This window comes from Gobius niger (assembly GCF_951799975.1).
Source record: "Gobius niger genome assembly, contig: SCAFFOLD_61, whole genome shotgun sequence".
In the NCBI taxonomy this organism is placed as follows: domain Eukaryota; kingdom Metazoa; phylum Chordata; class Actinopteri; order Gobiiformes; family Gobiidae; genus Gobius; species Gobius niger.
The window spans coordinates 4503-12500 of NW_027639293.1; positions in this window are offsets into that span (position 1 = coordinate 4503).

Here is a 7998-nt window from a genome sequence, read left to right on the forward strand (position 1 = left end):
ACTGTGTTCTCCTGCTAAATACTGCACAAATACTGCGTTCTCCTGCTAAATACTGTGTTCTCCTGCCAAATACTGCACAAATACTGTGTTCTCCTGCTAAATACTGTGTTCTCCTGCCAAATACTGCACAAATACTGCACAAATACTGCGTTCTCCTGCTAAATACTGTGTTCTCCTGCCAAATACTGCACAAATACTGCACAAATACTGTGTTCTCCTGCTAAATACTGCACAAATACTGTGTTCTCCTGCCAAATACTGCACAAATACTGTGTTCTCCTGCTAAATACTGCACAAATACTGCGTTCTCCTGCTAAATACTGTGTTCTCCTGCTAAATACTGTGTTCTCCTGCTAAATACTGTGTTCTCCTGCTAAATACTGCGTTCTCCTGCAAAATACTGTGTTCTCCTGCTAAATACTGTGTTCTCCTGCTAAATACTGCACAAATACTGTGTTCTCCTGCCAAATACTGCACAAATACTGTGTTCTCCTGCCAAATACTGCACAAATACTGTGTTCTCCTGCCAAATACTGCACAAATACTGCACAAATACTGCCCAAATACTGCGTTCTCCTGCCAAATACTGCGTTCTCCTACTAAATACTGCGTTCTCCTGCTAAATACTGCACAAATACTGCGTTCTCCTGCTAAATACTGCGTTCTCCTGCCAAATACTGCGTTCTCCTACTAAATACTGCGTTCTCCTGCTAAATACTGCACAAATACTGTGTTCTCCTGCCAAATACTGCACAAATACTGTGTTCTCCTGCCAAATACTGCACAAATACTGTGTTCTCCTGCTAAATACTGCACAAATACTGCACAAATACTGCCCAAATACTGCGTTCTCCTGCCAAATACTGCGTTCTCCTACTAAATACTGCGTTCTCCTGCTAAATACTGCGTTCTCCTGCCAAATACTGCACAAATACTGCGTTCTCCTGCCAAATACTGCACAAATACTGCGTTCTCCTACTAAATACTGCGTTCTCCTGCTAAATACTGCGTTCTCCTGCTAAATACTGCACAAATACTGCACAAATACTGCACAAATACTGCGTTCTCCTGCTAAATACTGCACAAATACTGCACAAATACTGCACAAATACTGCACAAATACTGAGTTCTCCTGCCAAATACTGCACAAATACTGCACAAATACTGCACAAATACTGCGTTCTCCTGCCAAATACTGCACAAATACTGCGTTCTCCTACTAAATACTGCGTTCTCCTGCTAAATACTGCGTTCTCCTGCTAAATACTGCACAAATACTGCACAAATACTGCACAAATACTGCGTTCTCCTGCTAAATACTGCACAAATACTGCACAAATACTGCACAAATACTGCACAAATACTGTGTTCTCCTGCCAAATACTGTGTTCAGGAGTTTCCTCACAGCTGAACATGAGCAGGAAATACACAAATCTAAAGTTGAGGTGAAGAATCCAGAAGATCCATCAGACCGAGGACCTTCAGGAGAAACTGTCCAAACACTGGGACGGTTCAGTTTCTGGTAAATAAATATGTGGAAAATATAAGTCGTCAAAAACTGGCAAAATAAAGAAAAGACAAAAACCTGGAGCTCCAAGTTTCTGTTTCTGCAGCGTTTAATGAAAGTCACGGCGGCCATTTTAGGGATAGGTTTGCCTGAGTCCTCTTAGGAACGCCCCCACCTCCTGGACACGCCCCCTCCCCACTGATGCCACAGACAGCGTGTGGAGGGGGCGTGTCTAAAGGCTCAGAGGTTCTTAAAGAGACAGAAGCCTATTTCAAGACATTCACTACAGCCATTTTGAGAGAGACATTTTATACAAGGCAGTTATTCTAATTTACTGCATTTACAGACCAGCAGAAGGTTTGTCATCATTGTAGTGAGATATAGACTGGTGCTGTGCAGGGCCGTGGGAAGATGTTTTGGCGAGGGGGGGCTGAGAGACAAGATTGCCCCCCCAAAAGGCTATTTCTTTGCTTATTTCCTATTTATTTAACCCCTTAACTCCCACCTGAACCGAGCACATTTTCCCAGTTTGGCTTTACCCCAATCCAAAAGCTTCTGGGGAAAAGGTGAAAAAACAGCAACAAAACTGAGACGAAAACAATGATGGAAATGTGACAAAAAAGTGAGAAAACATTGACAAAAAATGACCAAAAAAATAAAAAAAAATAAAAAAAAATTAAAAAAATGACTAACTTTTTTGTTTTTTAAAATGACAAAAAAAAAATAATAATAATAATATTTTTTTTTTTTTAAATGACAAAAATTTACAGAAAAAGGCAAATACATTTCCAATAATGAGTTGAATACCCCCTCAAAAAAAATTGAAAAAAATGTGACGTGAGGAAAAAGATCCATTTAGTTTTGTAGGTCTTTCAAATGAGGCGTTACACTGGCCTACAGGATTTGGGTAAAGCTGAACTGGAGAAAATGCTCTCGGTTCAGGCGGGAGTTAAGAGGTTAATATTGCTTGTAATGCATAGAGGATCCACCAGGGGGTGATGTAGCGCCCTCAGCACCCTGGGTTCCCACGGCCTTGGTGCCATGGGACTGAAAACAGCACAACACCCGCTCTTTAAGAGATTTAAACATGACTGAGTTGCTGATGAAGCCGTTACTCAGACTTTAGAAACTCTGAAATGTTTGGTTTTTTTGGTGTTTTTGTGGTGAATCGCTGAGTCGTGATGAGGCGCCGAGTTGTGATGAGGCGCTGAGTCGTGATGAGGCGCTGAGTCGTGATGAGGCGCTGAGGCGGCAGATTCTGAGATTAGGTCTAATCCAGACACAGACACGGGCGTGATCCTCTAATAATCCACTAATAATCCACTAATAATCCCGGATCCACCACAAACAATGAACTCACTGCTCAGACGTGTCTGTGGAACCGCCTCCGTCCTTAGCTTTCAAATGAGGAGCGGCCGGTTCACCCAAACTGGAGCTTCAGCCGTTCGTAAAGTGGGTTAGAGTCAGAGGAGGTCCCTGAACGCAGCGCTCATTAACACCTCCCCTTCTGACCAGGGAGACTCCTTATGCCTCATCTCCTCCTCCCCCTCTCTCTCCTCTCCTCTCTCCTCTCTCTCCCTCCTCCTCCTCTCTCTCCTCCTCCTCTCCCCCTCTCTCTGTCTCAGGTGTCGGTGATTGAATAGGATGAAGTGTAAAGTCTAAAGCGGATCCTCCCCCCCCCCCCTCTCTCTCCTCCTCTCCTCTCTCTCCTCTCCCTCCTCCCCCCTCTCCTCTCCTCCCTCCTCCTCCCCCCTCCTCCCTCCTCCCCCTCTCTCTGTATCAGGTGTCGGTGATTGAATAGGATGAAGTGTAAAGTGTAAAGCGGATCCTCCACTTTGAGCCTTAAGTGTTTTCCTAAACGAGCTCTTACTCTGAAGGGAATCACATTAAAGCCTTTCAAAGTAAGAGTCTGACCCGGTCCAGGCGACTCCTCCCAGAACCAGAGCATTTGAAAGCTAAGGCCTTTTCTCAGTCACTTCCTCACGTTTTCACTGCCCGAGAAAATAAGAAATCAACCCGAAAATGACGTCGATCTGTCTGCGTCACGCACGTCCTGGTCACGTGTTTCTGTGGGCCTTAGCTTTCAAATGAGGCTTTTAGATTTGGGTAAAGCTGAACTGGAGAGGCTGTTCAGAGGAATCTACCCTCCTGTTCTTCATCACGCGCCTCCTCTTCCTCCGAGAGAACCGAGATCAAACTCAGAGAAACAGAGAAACATCATGGAGGAGAATCTGCCTCAAACATCTGGATCATCCTCATCCTCATCTTCATCCTCCTCATCTTCATCATCATCATCCTCCTCATCCTCATCATCATCATCTTCATCATCTTCATCCTCCTCATCTTCATCATCATCATCCTCCTCATCCTCATCATCATCATCTTCATCATCTTCATCCTCCTCATCTTCATCATCCTCATCCTCCTCATCCTCCTCATCATCATCATCATCATCATCTTCATCATCCTCATCCTCATCCTCATCCTCATCCTCTTCATCTTCATCTTCATCTTCATCTTCATCATCATCATCATCATCATCATCATCATCCTCATCCTCATCCTCATCCTCATCTTCATCTTCATCTTCATCTTCATCTTCATCTTCATCATCATCATCATCATCATCCTCATCCTCATCCTCATCCTCATCATCTTCATCATCTTCATCATCTTCATCATCATCATCATCTTCATCCTCCTCATCCTCACCTTCACCATCCTCCTCTTCCTCATGATCAGTGGGTCAAAGATGTGAAAGTTTCCGCGGAGTCTGAACCAACTGTTTATCAGGTTTGATCCGGGACCGGCAGCTCCGACCGGGACTGAACCGGGACTGAACCGGGACTGAACCGGGACTGAACCGGGACCGAACCGGGACTGAACCGGGACTGAACCGGGACCACATGTGGACGAACCCCCGGGCCTTTAAATCATCTGTTCTCATTATTTCTCTCTTTCCGGTAAAAGTCGTTCACGCGCAGCCCCGAGCTTTACGGAGTTTGACATTGATGAGAAAAGCCTAAACCGGGACTAAACCGGGACTAAACCGGGACTAAACCGGGACTACGCCGGGGCTGAACCATGACTCAGACCTGGATCAGACCCAGACCTGAAGCCGCGGACCTTCCCCTCCGGGTTCGCCCCGGGAGCAGCGCGCAAAGCTCGGCCGCAGCAGCGCGGACGCCCCGGGGCCGAGACCCTGCGCGGCGGAACTTTCCCCCAGGACTTTCGAGGCGGAGACCCGGTTTAGACCCCGTTTAGACCCGGTTTAGACCCGGTTTAGACCCGGTTTAGACCCGGTTTAGACCCGGTTTAGACCCGGTTTAGTCCCGGTTCAGTCCCGTTAGAGTGACGGAGTCTTTGTTTTCAGCTCCGAGTCTTCAGTGACGGGTCTGGAGAGTTCCGCTCAGGAAAGATCCAGTTACAAAAGAGTCGATTATTCTGTGGCCCGGGTTGGTCCTGGGTTAGTCCTGGGTTAGTCCATATTTTAGTCCCTGTTTGGTCCAGGTTTAGTCCCGGTTTAGTCCCTGTTTAGTCCCGGTTTAGTCCAGTTTCTGCCCGCTTTGGTTCAGTTTGTGATTTTGCGCAAAGCGGGACAAACAAAAGGAGTCTGTGTGGGAGCCAGGTCCAAACTCCGGCTCTTCCCCCAGATCCAGACCCGGACCCAGACCCGGACTCAGACCCGGACTCTGAGGGAGGAACCGAGGGCTGGAAACTTGGACCGACCCCCGGCACGGAGCGCAGCCGGGCCCCCGCGCCCCAGAGGCGGCCACAGCTGCGCGGAGCCCCCGGCCTCGGCTCCGGTTCCCGCTCCGGTTCCGCTCGGGGTTATTCCGGTTCCGTTCGGGTCTTACCTTTGAAGCTGTCCGCGCGCGTGCCCGTCAGCAGTCCCGTGAGCGCGTGCGTGAGCAGCAAAAGTAAAGTTCCGGCGCGCGCCATGTCGCGGTGCGCAGTGGGAGCGCGAGTCTCTGCTCTGTCTGAGGGAAGGGAGTCCGCGAGCCTGAGAGCCGCGCCGTGACGTCACACGGTGAGAGAGGGGGAGAGGAGAGAGAGAGAGAGAGAGAGAGAGAGAGGGGGGGGGGGAGAGAGAGAGAGGGGGAGAGAGAGAGGAGAGAGAGCGCATTCTTCAGTGATTAGAGCCAGGCGCGTGCGTTAACCCCGTCCTGCCCAAAGACACAAAGTCAGACTTTATTTAGAACAAAAACAACACGAGACTCAGGAGGCTCTCAGTCATCCAGGGGAAAGAGAAACACCAGACCAGGGGCAGAGCCTAAAGGAGAGACCAGGAAAGACCAGAGACCAGGAGGAGGAGAGACCAGAGACCAGGAGGAGGAGAGACCAGAGACCAGGAGGAGGAGAGACCAGGAGGAGGAGAGACCAGGAGGAGGAGAGACCAGGAGGAGGAGAGACCAGAGACCAGGAGGAGGAGAGACCAGAGACCAGGAGGAGGAGAGACCAGAGACCAGGAGGAGGAGGGACCAGAGACCAGGAGGAGGAGAGACCAGAGACCAGGAGGAGGAGAGACCAGAGACCAGAGACCAGGAGGAGGAGAGACCAGAGACCAGGAGGAGGAGAGACCAGAGACCAGGAGGAGGAGAGACCAGAGACCAGGAGGAGGAGAGACCAGACACCAGGAGGAGGAGAGACCAGAGACCAGGAGGAGGAGAGACCAGACACCAGGAGGAGGAGAGACCAGAGACCAGAGACCAGGAGGAGGAGAGACCAGAGACCAGAGACCAGGAGGAGGAGAGACCAGAGACCAGAGACCAGGAGGAGGAGAGACCAGAGACCAGAGACCAGAGACCAGAGACCAGGAGGAGGAGAGACCAGAGACCAGGAGGAGGAGAGACCAGACACCAGGAGGAGGAGAGACCAGACACCAGGAGGAGGAGAGACCAGAGACCAGGAGGAGGAGAGACCAGACACCAGGAGGAGGAGAGACCAGAGACCAGAGACCAGGAGGAGGAGAGACCAGAGACCAGAGACCAGAGACCAGAGACCAGGAGGAGGAGAGACCAGAGACCAGAGACCAGAGACCAGAGACCAGGAGGAGGAGAGACCAGAGACCAGGAGGAGGAGAGACCAGAGACCAGGAGGAGGAGAGACCAGAGACCAGAGACCAGGAGGAGGAGAGACCAGAGACCAGAGACCAGGAGGAGGAGAGACCAGAGACCAGGAGGAGGAGAGACCAGAGACCAGAGACCAGGAGGAGGAGAGACCAGAGACCAGGAGGAGGAGAGACCAGAGACCAGAGACCAGGAGGAGGAGAGACCAGAGACCAGGAGGAGGAGAGACCAGAGACCAGGAGGAGGAGAGACCAGACACCAGGAGGAGGAGAGACCAGGAGGAGGAGAGACCAGGAGGAGGAGAGACCAGAGACCAGGAGGAGGAGAGACCAGAGACCAGGAGGAGGAGAGACCAGAGACCAAGAGGAGGAGAGACCAGAGACCAGAGACCAGGAGGAGGAGAGACCAGAGACCAGGAGGAGGAGAGACCAGAGACCAGAGACCAGGAGGAGGAGAGACCAGAGACCAGGAGGAGGAGAGACCAGAGACCAGGAGGAGGAGAGACCAGAGACCAGGAGGAGGAGAGACCAGAGACCAGGAGGAGGAGAGACCAGACACCAGGAGGAGGAGAGACCAGAGACCAGGAGGAGGAGAGACCAGAGACCAGGAGGAGGAGAGACCAGAGACCAGAGACCAGGAGGAGGAGAGACCAGAGACCAGGAGGAGGAGAGACCAGAGACCAGGAGGAGGAGAGACCAGAGACCAGGAGGAGGAGAGACCAGAGACCAGGAGGAGGAGAGACCAGAGACCAGAGACCAGGAGGAGGAGAGACCAGAGACCAGGAGGAGGAGAGACCAGAGACCAGGAGGAGGAGAGACCAGGAGGAGGAGAGACCAGGAGGAGGAGGAGAGACCAGAGACCAGAGACCAGGAGGAGGAGAGACCAGAGACCAGGAGGAGGAGAGACCAGAGACCAGGAGGAGGAGAGACCAGAGACCAGGAGGAGGAGAGACCAGAGACCAGAGACCAGGAGGAGGAGAGACCAGAGACCAGGAGGAGGAGAGACCAGGAGGAGGAGAGACCAGAGACCAGGGGGAGGAGAGACCAGAGACCAGAAGGAGGAGAGACCAGAGACCAGGAGGAGGAGAGACCAGAGACCAGGAGGAGGAGAGACCAGAGACCAGAGACCAGGAGGAGGAGAGACCAGGAGGAGGAGAGATTCGGCTCCAGTTTGTGTAAAAGTGTCTTTTCTGTGAAACGTCCCTAAACCCGGTCCAGTCGACGACCAGAGAAACGCAGCTGAATGAATGTTATAGAAACATAGATGAGACTTGGACCCAGCCCTCTCCCCCCCCTCCCTTTCTCCTCCTCTCCCCCCCTCCCTCTCTCCATATTTACTGCCGGTCTCCCCCGTTTATCGCCGCTCGCTCCGTTAACTCCCCGCTCTCCTTAAACGACTACATTACCCATAATTCAGTGCTGT